This window comes from Podarcis melisellensis, assembly GCF_964234715.1.
Source record: "Podarcis melisellensis genome assembly, chromosome: 15".
In the NCBI taxonomy this organism is placed as follows: domain Eukaryota; kingdom Metazoa; phylum Chordata; class Lepidosauria; order Squamata; family Lacertidae; genus Podarcis; species Podarcis melisellensis.
The window spans coordinates 9,548,224-9,563,366 of NC_138532.1; the positions used below are offsets into that span (position 1 = coordinate 9,548,224).

Consider the following 15,143-nt stretch of genomic DNA (forward strand, 5'->3'; position numbering starts at 1 on the left):
GCAACCTGGGGCAGGGTCCAGCAGCCTTTGATCTCTGACAGGGTAACAGCCGGTCCTGATCCCCCGGTGACTCACTGAAGGTGAGCACTCCTCCTGCAAGTACTCAGGTCTCTCCTCTCAGATCTGAGTCTCTGCAGCTCGGGAGACATCGGTGGGTTACTAGACCCAGGGGCCGCCTCAGCCTCCCCTAACCCAACCGGTAGTGGAGCAGCTGTAAGTGATGGCCCAGCTGGAGGCAACGAGGTCATCCCCGCATCTGGAGCCAGGGGAGTTTCAGGCCCCTGACTCGGCCCAGCTGGTGCTTGTTGCAGGGGAACCTGTGCAGACTGGGGCTCTTCAGAATCAGGCCCCAGACTTGGTTCAGATAATGCCTGAGGCAAAGGATCCGGTGCGGACTGAAACACCTCTGGCTCCAAGTCTGAGCCTGAGTCCCAGGCCATCACATCTGGTGCCTGTAGTGATGACCAACAACTTGATGGACTTAAAAGGACATTAGACAAGTCCATGGAAGATACAGCTACCAATGGCCACTAGTCATCATGGCTATGTGGTACCTCCAGTACCATCTGCTGGGGGATTATGGGTGTGAGTGTGCTATTGTGTGCCCAACCTACTTGTCAGTTTTCCAGACATATCTGACTGGCCGTTCACTGTGAGACCAGAAGGATGAACTGGGTGGGACTTTGGACTGATCCAAAAGGCCTCGTTCTAGGTTCTTCTGCTTGAACCTGGTATGTTATGCATACAAAGCACACGCTCCATCACTGACCAATGACCATTTCCCCAGGGAGGAATGGCGAGTGGGTGAGCACAAGGAGCTTGCCTCCTCAACATCAGCTGCAGTGGAAATTGAAAAGGTGAGAAATGGAACAAAGGGTAAGAATCAATTTCAGAAGAAATCTGGAAGAGACTGGGAAACCCTGTCATGAAGCCTTCAAGGCTAGATCCTGCAATATATGGGGTGAACAGGAACGGGGAACGGCACATTATGATGGGCAGTTGGAAAATCGTGAGCAGAACTAAGCAGAAAGCATCAGGAGGACCCAGAATAGGAAGTAGCTGATTAAAGGACCAGGAAGTCTCTTGCAGGAAATTTGCAACAGAAATCTCTTCCTTCCTCAGTATATGAAGATCAGATTTGAAACAGAAAGGATATGCCCTGCCAAAATAAAGTACCCTTCTGAACAAAGTGTTTCTTTAAAAGCACAGGTGTGACTTTGAGAACAGGATACCATGACAGGCATTTTCTACCATGGTCCCTGCGGAATGTGAAGCAACATCTATTGGTTGCTTCAGACACAGCATTTTGCCCAGGATTTCCCAGACCCACAAGATCAGGCCCTGTTATTCCTCAGTTCCTGTTTTCACCTGTTTCAGTTCTTTTATCATGCTGCTTGTTTTTATTACAAAGTTTCACTAGCTCTATGTTGTTTTTGTAGCCCAAAGTCTCTGGGATTCTTTGGGGGCAGCCACAACTGCTTAAAGTGGTGTGATACTGCTTTAAATATATACTGTGCATGGAGCCAAAGTGTCCATCATATCCTGGCTTTTCAAAAGGCTTTTTTTAAATAAAAAAAATAACTGTTTTAGGATATGTGTAATGAGAAAACATGAGTTTGCCACTGATGATGATAGCTTCCTTCAAAGAGTTAGGGCATTGGCCACCACAAAAATCACTTGGGGAAGTCAGTGTTACTCCTTTATCCATCATTACTGACATGTTTCCTGTGCTAGTGACTCTGTAGACAGGTCTGTTATTGATGGACCTTTTCCAGTGGTCTCTTGCCATCACTTACAGCCTGTGTGTGTGTGTGTTTTTTCCCTTTCATTCTTTCAAGTGAAAAAACAAAACAAAACATTGGTTATCATTGGGGTGGGTGGAGAAGCCCTTTTGAAAGCCTATTTTTTGTGTGTGGAATGCCTTTAAACTACTGGAACAAGGCCGGAAATATGTGCAAGGCGTGACGGACACCCTAATCTATGTGTTCAACACGGAAATCTCACCAACATGTAATTACAAGTTGCTGAAAGATCTTAAATGCAGGAGAGGGAGAGAGAAAACAAAGTCCCTCATTGGGCAGAATTGCATTTCAGTGCACGGAGCCCAAATGACTGCATGAAAGTTTGAGCACTGGGTAGCCAGAGAGGTCGTTTGTTCCGCAAAACAGAAAACTTCACCATGTGAAGCTTTCCCCATTCCTGTCCATCACGGGCCTGATGGGAGAAACAGTACCAGGTAAAAATTTCCCTTCTGTTTTATGCCTTACGGTACATGAGGCCTCTTATTGGCCTGGAATTTAATAGGAACATAATTGGTAGGAAATATGTCCTCTCAAGCAGCACTCTCCCTACTGGTACTGTTGTCTCTTTCTTTTTATCATTCCTGTCAATACCAAAGTTCTGGCTTATGTGCCAATCATTATGTCCACCAAATGGTACCACGCAGAAGAAAGAAAAGGGGTATCAGCAGGCTCAGGAGAACACCAAGGCTTGCAAACATGCGAGTGTGTGTGTGTGTGTGTGTGTGTGTGTGTGTGTGTACATGTGGAGCCTCCTTACATGGGGAAAAGGGAAAGTGGGAAGCAGCAAAGTTCAGATCTGGAACTGGGAGCTGTTCAGCCAAGCCTCAAGTCAGATCCAAAGTGCAAAGGGAGGAAGATTGTACTGTCTGCAGGAAGAAGAGGAGGAAGCAGGAAATGCAGGGGAATTTGAGCAAGGGCAGAGGGCAGAAAGGAAGTGAGGGGTTTGCTTGAAGGCACTTTATCACTTCCATGCCCTGCCCCATTTTGTTTTTTTTCCTGGAGCTGGCGCTACTTCCCACACCAACATCCTTCCTGTTTCCAAAGGGGTGAGGGCAGTCTGGAGCATAGCTGTCAACTTTCCCTTTTCTTGCGAGGAATCCTATTCAGAATAAGGGAATTTCCCTTAAAAAAAAGGGAAACGTTGACAGCTGTGGTCTGGAGAGCAGCCACAGTGTGGGGTCCCTCCCACAAGGCACAAGGCAAGCTTTGCCTCACATGATTCGACAAATAACAACATATTTCACATTACCGCTCCCATCCTCAAGGTCTTTTCTCTGAAGTTAAGTCCTATTGATTTTGGTAGAGCGAACTTTTAAGTAAGCACTCTAAAGATTACAGCCTTGTTCTGTTCTCCAGTATATATGGTTCAGCTGTACTTGGAATGTACTTGGGGAAAGTGCCTTTCCTTCAAGGAACCACCAGGGCAAACAGTTGGGTGAGGGGCTGGAGGGGGTGAAGTTCTTGTTGAAGGTGGGAGCAATTGCCCTTGCCACGCCTCAACTCTGGAACCCCTTATAAGGGGGAAGAGCCACAGTGGCTTTCCATCCAAGATGACTTCAGGCATATCACATTAGCCAATGATGCACAAATGAACTGCTACAGTATTTCCCATGGCAGTGGCAGCTAAAGTCCATTGGGTCTGGTAGGGTGTAAGCCAGGAGGACAACAGTAGGTGGCACTAGAGTCAATGGCAGACAGACCCAACTACTTCTAGTACCATCCTCCTTCCTGGGCAACACAGAGACTAAGGTCGAGATAGTGGTGCCACCCCCTGGACTGGTTGTAAGGAAGAAGGCAGATAGGAAGACTAATTCATGTTGATTATTTTGTATTTAATAACAACAAACAAACAATTAGCATTAGTATTAGTCAGTGCTTTTTTCCAAAAAAAAAAATGTTTAGGGATACTCTCATTTTCCTACTCATATTGAAATACTGTCCCTCAATGAGGCCAACCTTAGATTCACAAAATATTGAGGAGTATGCGTACCCCTGCACCCCGCTCCCAAAAAAAGGACTGGTGTTAGTATTTATCTGTGTGGATTGCCCCAGTCACTCTGGGTGGTTTCTGACAGAATATAAGAAACGCAGTGAAACATGAAACATTAAAAACTTCCCGATACAGGACTGCCTTCAGATGCCTTCTAAAAGTCAGATAGCTGTTTATTTCCTTGACATCTGATAGGAGGGCGTTCCACTGCCGAGCAGACTTTCTGCCTGGTCCATTGTAAACTCACTTCTCGCAGGGAGGGAACCGCCAGAAAGCCCTCTAAGCTGGACCTCAGTGATGGGGGGGCTGAGTGATGGGGGTGGAGATGCTCCTTTAGGTATACAGGGCCGAGGCCATTTAGGCCTTTAAAGGACAGCACCAACACATTGAATTGTGCTTGGAAACATACTCGGAGCCAATGTAGGTCTTGTAGGACCGGAGTTACACAGTCCTGGTGGTCGCTCCCAGTCATCAGTCTGGATTAATTGTATTTTCGGAGTCACCTTCAAAGGTAGCCCCATGTAGAGAGCATTGCAGTAGTTCAAGCAGGAGATAAACAGAGCATGTGCCACTCTGACAAGACGTTTTTAAATGTTGTAAACTGCCTTGGGAGAAAGGCAGGATATAAACTCAATAAAAAAATAAATAAGTCTTGTGAGGACTATTTGTCTTCACATGCGAATGGTGTATCATGAGAAAATGGAAACAAGCAGTTTGAACAATCCAAGTGCACCATTTGTGCACCTTGAGTTTTTTATGTTCAAATTACAGACTTGTGAGATGCAAAGAGCACTTTTAGCACATGGAAATGGGCTAAGTCCTTCACTGTGCCTTCCCCTATGCATAACAATTTTTCAGAGCTAGACAATCGGTCACGCTGAAAGATCATGTCTAAGAACCTGGGGTGGGGGAAGGCCTTATGTTCTGTTGAGTTAATCTTGGATTTGATTTGATTTCCATTATCCATTAGTTTGTTTTTCCTTTTAAATCATATACTCTTTTTTTTAAGGCACTTTCTATTATGTTGCCTTTTCTTTCCAAGAAATCATAAAAGTATGCAACAGGAATATGGAAAGCTGTGTCGTTCTAAATCTACATCATTATTATCAGACTGACTCTCCAAGGTTTTTGATAGGGTCTTTTCCAAAATCGCCTGGAGATGACAGGGATTGAACCTGGAAGCTTTTTGTGTTCTGCCACTGAGCTCCAGCCCTTCCACAGCCACAAGGACTATAAAAAGCTGTCTAGTAGGACCAGGCATCGGACTTCGCATACCCCAACCCAAATAACAAGAGACCAATGAGACTGGTTTGGGGTCCAAACAGGCCACAACTTTATTGAATACGGATGAAAGAGGTTTGGCTTGGGCATGGGGCAATCAAAATACTTCCAGCCCACCTGCCAGAAGTAACGCGATCCAGGTGGGGGTTCCTAAAACTTACATCCAATAGGGTGACCCTCGCAGGGACCGCCATCTGGGGGAGTGCCTTCAGCCCTGGCCCCCGCCTGGGCACGCAGACGTAACCATTCCCCCCAGATCCCTTTAATGGGATAACCCAGCGTTTGGAGGGGCAGGCAGAGACTACAACCTCCCCTCCATCCAAAACAAAGGATTGCCCCAATGCCCAACCAGTTGTGATGATTGCTATCCAGTGGTCAGTGCCAATTAGCCCAGTGGCCAAATTCCTACCCAGCCCCTTGAAGGATGGCAACCACTGTAGCCACAGCAAAGTCATTGACGATCAGCTTAAACCCAGGGTAGGTGGGCAGGGAAACCCAGCACAGGAACAAACAGGCTGAGCCCCCAGATGCTGGCTGCTTAAATGGGCAAGGGGCGGATTTGAGGGAAGCCCACCATTGACTGTGTTGACTCTACCCCTGGCACAGTCCAAGCCCGGGCCTGCATCCCCATTTGCCAAAGCAGGGAGCAGGCCAGGATACAGTTCCTGATAGGCGGGTGGGGCTTATGCCCTATCCACCAATCAGGAAGGGCACAGCCGGCTTGAATTCCCTCCAGTGAAGCCTCCTCTGTCCTGCAATGCTGCCTCACAAAAAAGGTGAGCCGGCTTATACGTATTTTCCCCTGCGTAAGATGCTCTACCAATGAGGTTATTGGATGAATTGCCCATATAGTTAGTGCTGTGCTCAGGATAGCAGAAGCAGAGTGTATGTTTAAAAGGAACGAATCATCAGAAATAATAATTCCCCATAATAGTCGGTTGAAAAGCATTCATCATCTTGATCTCCTGATGACAGTTTGTTGCTGCTGAAACTACTTTGAGCTGGCAGCTTTCTTGCCAATAAACTAGCGACAGTCCCTGGTCATTGTTTCACTACCTTTCCTCTTGATTGCCAGCTTTGGACACTTTTATTCATTAAGAAAAAGGTCCCCTCAAAACAAGGGTGCTTTAATTATTCTTATACATTTAGATGCCTTCAGCAAAATAAACTCTCAGGTAGTGAAGGGACTTTGGAATAAAGTAGACAGTTAAAATAAACCACATCGGAAGAGCCAGTTGGCTAGAGGAATTTTTGGCAATAGGAAACACACACACATACACAAAATGGGGTGCAATATCTTAGGAACTCTGACAGCCCAGAAACTCCCAAATACATTTTTTGTCTGATATGCCAAAAGTCATAAAGCTGCCCCGAAACCCAGTATCCAGCCTCTGGCAGTGGCTAGCGCAACTCATGACTGAAGAAATATGTAATAGCCTAAGATTTAAAACCATATATCAAACGCTTTCGATTGTGTCCATATTTTATTGTTGAAAGGGGATTGTCAGATGAGCCTTTGATCACATTTGATGAAACTTCTTCAGATCCCACTGTGTCAGTTCTGCTACGGTGACGCATTCTGTTTCAGGAGCCAGAATTTAGGGGAATACATAAAGTCAAGAAGCTACATCTGAACTAGTGCAACAAGACTGTTTACATTTTGTCCACCACCTCCCTAGCATAGGGAGGGTATCATTTGTTGCCTTGCTTCAGGCATCAAAATGTCTTGGGCCAGCTCCACCATTCAATTTCTCATTGCTCTGGAATCCTCTTACATCGCCAGCTATCATCTCATCCCTGTTCCAGCTGCTGAAGAGACAAGCTGCTTAAACAAAACAAAAAACAAAACTGAACAATGACTTATCTCTTCAGCAGCAAGAACAGAGGCTGTGAAAATGACCTGAAAAGATCCTGTGTGATTCCTGCCCATGCACAGAACCCATCTCCTTTGGTCATCCAGCCAGCATGACTTAGAGACGTAGGCATTAGTAGATTCAAAACTTTGCATGCCTCAAGTCCATCTGCTGCTTCCTAGTTACATTATGATTCAGAAATGGTACAGATTCATAATCATTGCTGTCTTTGCTCTTGTGAGCTCTAGGTGTTTTGTGGAACAGGAGGGGACAAGTAAATGGAAGAAATTTGGCTCAACACACACATTTAAAGGCGAATCCACTTCCTGAGACTTCCTCACACAAGCCAAACTTCAGTCAGTCTCTGAAATTCGTATTCCTCTGAATTCTGCACTACAGTTCTCCAACTGAAACAGGCACTGTCTTGTGAAAATGTGCCTATTAGTAGGAATTCACATTAAAATGCTGGAAATGTTCAATGAGTTAGGTTGGTTGGTTGGTTGGTTGGTTGGTTGGCTAGTTAGTTAGTTAGTTAGTTAGTTAGTTAGTTAGTTAGTTAGTTAGTTAGTTATAAAAGGCAGAAAAGTGATGCAGAAATGTGAAGAACTGAAGCATTGGGAAAATAAGAAACTGGGAGAAACCAAAATGGGGCATGTTCACCCATCCGTACCTGTGAAAGGAGTCGTTCACATATCATTACCTGCCCCACCTTTGTGCATGCATATTTCTTTGTCATTTTCTTCCAACTTGAATTACTCTTAAGCAATCGTTATGTTTTGCTTTGCTGCTGTTTTCCTTTCCTTCCCTCCCTCCCTCCCCAGCTCTGTTCTTGCTTCTCTCCTGAACTTGAATGGCTCCCCTTTGAGAGGGGAAAAAAACACACACACACACAGCCAACTCCCATCCCTGCCATCACCGCCGTTCGGTTCGAATCAGGCTTGCGGTCAGTTTCAGAGAAAGGTCTCGCAATGAGGTAGAACTGACAGATCCGACAGGCGGAGTGATTGATTGTGGTTGGGAAAGTGGTACTTGAAGCATGCCATGTGACAAGCCTACTTCGCTCAGGGGAGTCCTGCCAAGTCCTCCTTCCCAGAACTCTGAGCACGTGGGCCCCGGCTGTAATGGGCGGCCGTAGATGCTTAATAATAGCAACATTGTTGCAAACTAAAGCATCTGCCAGGATCTAATATGATTAATTATACAGCTTGCTCGCTCGGCTTTTTTTTTTTCTTTTCTTCAGGAGGTAGCGGTAACCTAAAACCTGTGTTCTGTGATTTAGGGAAGAAATGGCAAGGCTCTGATTCCTAGGAATGGACGCTGCAATGTCTCTACTCACAGTCAGGAAAGCTCTCCTGGAAGCCTTTTCATCTCCATCCTGCCGAGCCGCTCAGCCAACAATTGCCGTGTGGTGTTCCATTGGCAAATTCCACGCCGTCGCTTAGAAATACATAAAAGGAAGTAGGAAACTGTCAAACAATCTGAGTTATAAATCTGTTAGTGGTGTGGCATGCCAATCAGAGAGGCAGGTTTACTGGGTTTCAGCGGGTAATTTGTTCCAGATAAGCCATGGGGGTTTTTTTTAATTTTATTTTTAAATATCGTAGCAATTACATCACCCCAAACATACCATGTACTCACCCTTTCAATTTTCCACCCTACGGACTGACAGACTGGTTCAGTCTGTGCTGGCTGATATAATGCTTCCTTTATTCAGGGCAATTCATCTGACTGAGGCCATGATTCTCCAAACCACGTCCTTCAGGGCAACCTTTGCCAGCCTGGTGCCCTGCAGATGTTTTGGACTGCAATTCCCATCAGTCCCAGCCAACACGACCATGCTGCTGGAGCTGATGGGAGCTATAGTACAGGAACATCTTCAGGGCATCAAGTTGGCGAAGTCTGCTTCAGAGTAATCACACAGAACACACTGAACTGAACATGGAGAGAAAGGCCTGAGGGCTGGACTCAAGGACTTCAAGCCCACAGAAATTCAACCAGTGAATTTGTTCCCAAATATAAAATTGCAGAAGCCTCCCTTTGGGGAAACAGGCTAACCATAATTGAAAATAATATATTGCTTTGCACACCTCAATTATCCGACTGCTGAGGTTCCAGCACTTACTTTGGGATTTGGTTTCCTTGGAATTGGGTTACTGGAGACTGATTGGTGTTTTGTAATATAAGATTTATTTACACATATATGCCAAAGGAACTTCAGAGGAAGAATACAATGTGAAACAGCTGAATTATAATTCATCAAGAAGTTTGATGTCATCACTTGTGGGTTACATTGAGACATGTTTCACGTAGCTCACCAATGCCAGAATATTTGTGCTATCTAGGACTGTTTCTTGCAAACGGTTCCCTGCCAAACTACAAGTACTGATAAAATCATCCCAGCAGTTATCACCAGCCTGCTACTGCGTAAGGATAAAGGTATACTTAAAGGTATGTCTCATTGCCATTCAACTCCAGCTTTACCATTTATATTCTTATATATCTGCCAAGTAAGATATATTGCACCACCGGAGGCCACCTTTTAATTCTCATTGTCAGCTGGAATTGAGCTTCAGGTACCGCCAGGTGTATCCAATGCTAGTTCAACTCAGAATGGAGCCATTGAAGTCAATGGACATGGCTGATTCAGGTTCAATAGTTCCAACGGGTCTACTTTAAGAAGAACTTAGTTGGCGACAACTAATATAACCACATGTGTCCAGATTCCCCCACACACACTTATTTTCCCATCCATCCATTTAGATTGATAGAAACCTTTGGAGATAGGAACTTGACCATCTTGCCAACTCCATAGAGCACCCTGTAGGTTGATGGCATCATATGTCATGATAATCAGGGCCGGCTCTACTGTTTGACTGTAATGGTAGGGGTTGGCTCTGATTGGCCCATGAGGTGGACATCTTGATTACTGGATGCTGGGAGTTCTGTATGCCATGCAGCTTGCTGTCCTTTGTTGTGGTGCAGGATTCTGTCCTGTCACCAATAATGATGCCTGGTCGGCTTCTGTATGAGGAATCAGAGAATTGTAGAATTGTAGAGTTGGAAGGGGACCAAAGGCCATCTATTCAAAACCCCTGGAATGCAGGAATCTCAGCTAAAGCATCCATGACAGATGGCCATCCACACTCTGCTTAAAAACCTTCAATGAAAGAGAGTCCACAACCTCCCGAGGGAGACTGTTCCACTGTCAAACAGCTCTCACTGTCAGAAAGTTCTTCCTGATGTTTAGTCAGAATCTCCTTTTTGTTTATCTGGAAGCCATTGGTTCCCTCTCCCATGTGACAGCCCTTTAGATATTTGAAGATGGCTACCATATCTCCTCTCAGTCTCCTCTTTCCAGGCACCATGGCACCATCTTGTTGTTTGCTTCAGGCAGCAATGGCCAGCTCTCAATACAACCACAACATTCATCCTCATCTAGTAGCAAATTCAAATGCTGTGTAGACAAGATTGGGGATAATACAGGGCCACAGAAAAGCAAGGGAGATATCGCCCAAGGGGGGACTATTCATGCTTAGTGGTCATAGAACACTGAGTGTCAGCTGGGAACAAAAAATGAAAATGTGGACAAAGGAATAGAATGAAACAACTTGCAAGGAGGTGTGGCTGGTTGTTGTGAATGGCTGATAGGAGCACTACTGTTAGGAAGTAAGCATATTCTGCAGCATTTTCTTGCAGGATTCACTTATAATAACACAGTTTCCCATAAGAAACCCTGCCCTGCAGCTATTGTCCTACTGTATAATATCCATGAACACAACAGGGTTGTAGCCACAAACTCCTACTCAGAGGAGACCCATTAAAATTGGTGGGTCCAAGTTAAGACCTCTTAATTTCAACAGGTCTACTTTGAGTATGACTAGCATTGGTTACAGCTCATCATTTGCTAAAGCCACTTTTCCTCAGCTATGCCCAGCCATGTGAGTGCTCTAACTCAGATCAGGCACATGCTGAAATCTTAGCTCCACGGCCACTTGACTCAGCTGTGACTTTGAAGGAATTGCTAAGCTTGTGTCTGGACACATACCTGAGAAGCATTTGCAACTCAGACATCTCACAGTGGCTTTGTGGTGTCAGCCATGACTTTGAAATGATTGTGTGTGAACCTGCCTTTGGAGACGTCCCAGCCGCCTAGATTTATGGCAATATTCTCTGCTGCTCTGGGTGCCATTCATGCCTGCTTTCCACTTGTCGGCAACACTCATCAATCTACCTGACCGCTACTTGATTCTATCTCTGCACTGAATTATTCTCCGACAACTTGTGATTGCTTTTCTCCCCACAGCCCTGAAGTATTGCATGCTAGACGGTAAGAACTTGGTCGTATTCATGGCCACCTAAAGTGAATTTTCATTTCCTTGGAAATTCTCTGGTCTCATCAACACTGTAAAGTCCTACCTCCCATTCCATGGGTTCCTTTCGAAGACAAGCCTGCAGTCTGGTGTACCGAAAGGTAGCTCCTGAATTGGTTATGTGCAGTTTTAGTCCTACTCAGAGTAGACCCATTGAAATGACTGGACATAAGCCAAGTAGGATTTTACTGGATACACGTCAGTTGGTCATGAAAAGAGCCTTCCATTGGTTGCAACTGAAAATTGTTTCCAAGCCTAATTACTGTGGGTGGAGCGATTTGTGTTTATTGCACGGCACTGCCCATTCACTGTAAACTTTACAAAGGTCACCCCACCCTCCCATGGAGAGTCTAGGTAGCTGCAAATCTACCCCATAGTAGGGGCCATAGCTGTCTCTACAGCCACATTTCCCAAAGTTGGAAAAGAGCCTTCTGGAAAAAGCCCAATCAGTTCCAAAGAAAGACAAGAGCTCACATCTGCTGACTCCTTTCCCCACAAAAGGGGAAGTATTTGCCAATGTCTCCAATAGACCAGGGATTCCTGTTTTGTCCTAATAATGGTGGAACCCAGTGAGACCCAATTTTCAGGAGTGTTTTAAATTTGTCTGAATTGCTCATCTTTGATTGTTGTTGTTATGAGTGGGGAGGCCAAAGGGGGAGTGGGCAACCATTTCCGCAGACCCCTGCAACCTAGCATTGAGTCTGCATCATTAACACACGAACAAAGGAGGGCACAGCTTTGCACAAAATCTGCATATGCTACTTTATACACCTAGATGCAAATCCGGAAAGAATTACTCAAACAGAAATAGAAATATGTGTCCCTGTAGTGGGGTAGACTCTGGCTAGGCCATTTTATTTTTATTTATTAGATTTACATATGGCGCCTTCTTCATAAGATATCAGGGCAGTTCACAGAATAAAATATAGGATAAAAACAAGTTAATAATTAAAACAAAACAGAAAATGCAGATGCATTTAAAAGGCTGTAGAATATTACACAGGTGGCGCTGTGGGTTAAAGCCTCAGCGCCTAGGACTTGCTGATCGAAAGGTCGGCGGTTCGAATCCCTGCTGCGGGGTGCGCTCCCGCTGCTCGGTCCCAGCGCCTGCCAACCTAGCAGTTCGAAAGCACCTCCGGGTGCAAGTAGATAAATAGGGACCGCTTACCAGCGGGAAGGTAAACGGCGTTTCCGTGTGCAGCTCTGCCTCGCCAGAGCAGCGATGTCACACTGGCCATGTGACCCGGAAGTGTCTCCGGACAGCGCTGGCCCCTGGCCTCTTAAGTGAGATGGGCGCACAACCCCAGAGTCTGTCAAGACTGGCCCGTACGGGCAGGGGTACCTTTACCTTTACTTTTAGAATATTACAGAATATCCACAGCATAGATTTGAAGCACATTGCGTCCATCATACAATCCTGGGAACTATGGTTTACTCTCACAGAGCTACAATTCCCAGCACCCTTAACAAATGACAGTTCCCCGTGCTTTATCATGTGCTCAGAATTTATGAGACTGAGTGCCACCCAGATGACCTACTGTATGTGCCTGCTCACTCTGCATTTCAAGTGCAATTACACAGCCCCTGCTCTAATTTCTTATGGCTCCTTCCATTTAAACTGGGCTTGGACCAGACAGCCTTCCAAATGGAGGATGCCATTTGAGGACTGCCATTTGTAAAACAGGACACTTGGCCACATAGGTACCAACTCCCAAGAGCCCTGGGTACCCAAATACCCACAAAATTCCCCATGAAGGGGCCGGGCACCCACAAATTTTGGTGCCAGGGCCATGCATGGTACCCACAGCCCCGTGGGACCAAGCTGACACTCTTGCTTGGCTGCCACAGAAGGCAAAAAGGGGGAAGTGGGTTAAAAAACAAACAAATCAAGGTACCTGAGCTGAAGTTTGAAGGTCTGACCAGTGAGACTTTCTTTCAAGTAAATATGCGGTAGCTCAGAGGCACAACATCTGCTTTTCCTTTAGGTCCATCTATTTCATTTAATAAGTTTTATATACCACTCGACTGTAAACAAAAACCCTCAAATCCGTTTACAAAACTAAAAAATAAAATTATCAATTTAAAAAACCTAGTTTTTCAAAAATTATTCCATACGATTAAGAACAACAGTAGCAAAAAAGAAATACAACACAGGTGACTTCTATCTACATGTCTAGATAGGCTTGAGCAAAAACAAAAAGGTGCTGCCTGGTGTTAATAAGGCAGGGGGTTCCAAAGGGTAGGTGCATGCAGAAAGCTCCAGGTTCAATCTTCAGCTTTTCCAGCAAGGGCTGAGAATGCCCCCTGTCTGAAACTCTGCACAGCTGCTGCTGCTGCTGCTGCTGCTGCTGCTGCCTATCAGTGTGGACAGTGGAGGGCTAGATGGACCAATGGTCTGGCTAGGGCCCAGGGGTCAGCAAACTTATTCAGCAGGGGGCCGGTCCACTGTCTCTCAGACCTTGTGGGAGGCCAGACTATATTGGGGGGGGGGGTATGAATGAATTCCTATGCCCCACAAATAACCCAGAGAAGCATTTTAAATAAAAGGACACATTCTACTCATGTACAAACACGCTGATTCCCAGACCGTCCACGGGCAGGATTTAGAAGGCGATTGGGCCGGATCCAGCCCCCGGGCCTTAGTTTGCCTACCCATGGGATAGGCAGAAGGCAGCCTCCTGTGTTCCTGTGCATAGGATGGCGCCATAATGCAGAGACCACAGTAGCTGATTCTAAAGGCCCTCTAGTTAAAGGGTCCAGCCGTGACCGACTCTGGGGTTGCGACACTCATCTCGCTTTATTGGCCGAGGGAGCTGGCGTACAGCTTCCGGGTCATGTGGCCAGCATGACTAAGCCGCTTCTGGCGAACCAGAGCAGCGCACGGAAACACCGTTTCCCTTCCCGCCAGAGCGGTACCTATTTATCTACTTGCACTTTGACGTGCTTTCGAACTGCTAGGTTGGCAGGAGCAGGGACTGAACAATGGGAGCTCACCCCGTTGCGGGGATTCAAACCACCGACCTTCTGATCGGTAAGTCCTAGGCTTTGTGCCACCCACATCCCCTAAAGGCCCTCTACTGAATCCATATTATGGGATGGGCCTGAGCACAAGTGGTCGGAAGGCTGCTGTTGCAATCAGGCCTTGCTTGAGGGTTTCCCAAGAGAACAGGATGCTGGTCTGATCCTTCAGGGCTCCGTCTTTTTATGTTCTTAATTTTGAAGCTCACCATTCCACATTCTTAGTTATTTTACCAACAGACTGGCTTCGGAAGAGCATATTTTAGACCCGTGACCTTTCGTTTCTTTTCTTTTCTTTTTTTCATGCGGTGCTTATCTCCTGCTTTTCCTCCTGGAAGGAAGCCCAAAACAACTACAGTACCAGCAAAACAAACAGAGAGCAACTCAATAAACACAACATCCGGCTGCCTCCAATGCTAGCGCTACTCAGAGTGGACCCCTTGAAGTTAATGGACCTGACTAACTGAGGTTCATTAACCTCAATGGGTCTACTCTGAGCTTAGTTGGAAACAACCCATAGAAAGGATGTGCTGGAAAAGGCTTGCGAGGCTGCATACACACCATACTTCAAGCACACGACTTCCCCCAAAAGTGTCCTGGGAACTGCAGTTTACCCCTAGCAGAATTACAATTCCCAGCACCCTGCACAAAACTACAGTTCCCAGGATACTTCGGGGGAATACTTCGGCGGAAATGACTGGCAGAATCCGAGATCAGGGAGAAGAGTTGGTGGAAGAAGATTGGAGGAAATTTAAAATTTATTTACAGAAACATTGTAAAAAATTTTGAACGTTGATGACATTGAAATGAACTGAAGGGGTTCTAGCAA

General features: G+C 45.8%; 1 long non-coding RNA gene across 1 annotated transcript; it reads right to left on the reverse strand.

The window, feature by feature from the left end:
- Positions 1-454: 454 nt before the first annotated feature.
- LOC309358303 lies at positions 455-8,808 on the reverse strand. Its single transcript, XR_014163432.1, has 3 exons — positions 8,565-8,808; positions 8,263-8,363; positions 455-837 (listed from the first exon to the last, which is right to left on the reverse strand). It is a non-coding gene; the product is annotated as an uncharacterized lncRNA (long non-coding RNA).
- Positions 8,809-15,143: the final 6,335 nt, after the last annotated feature.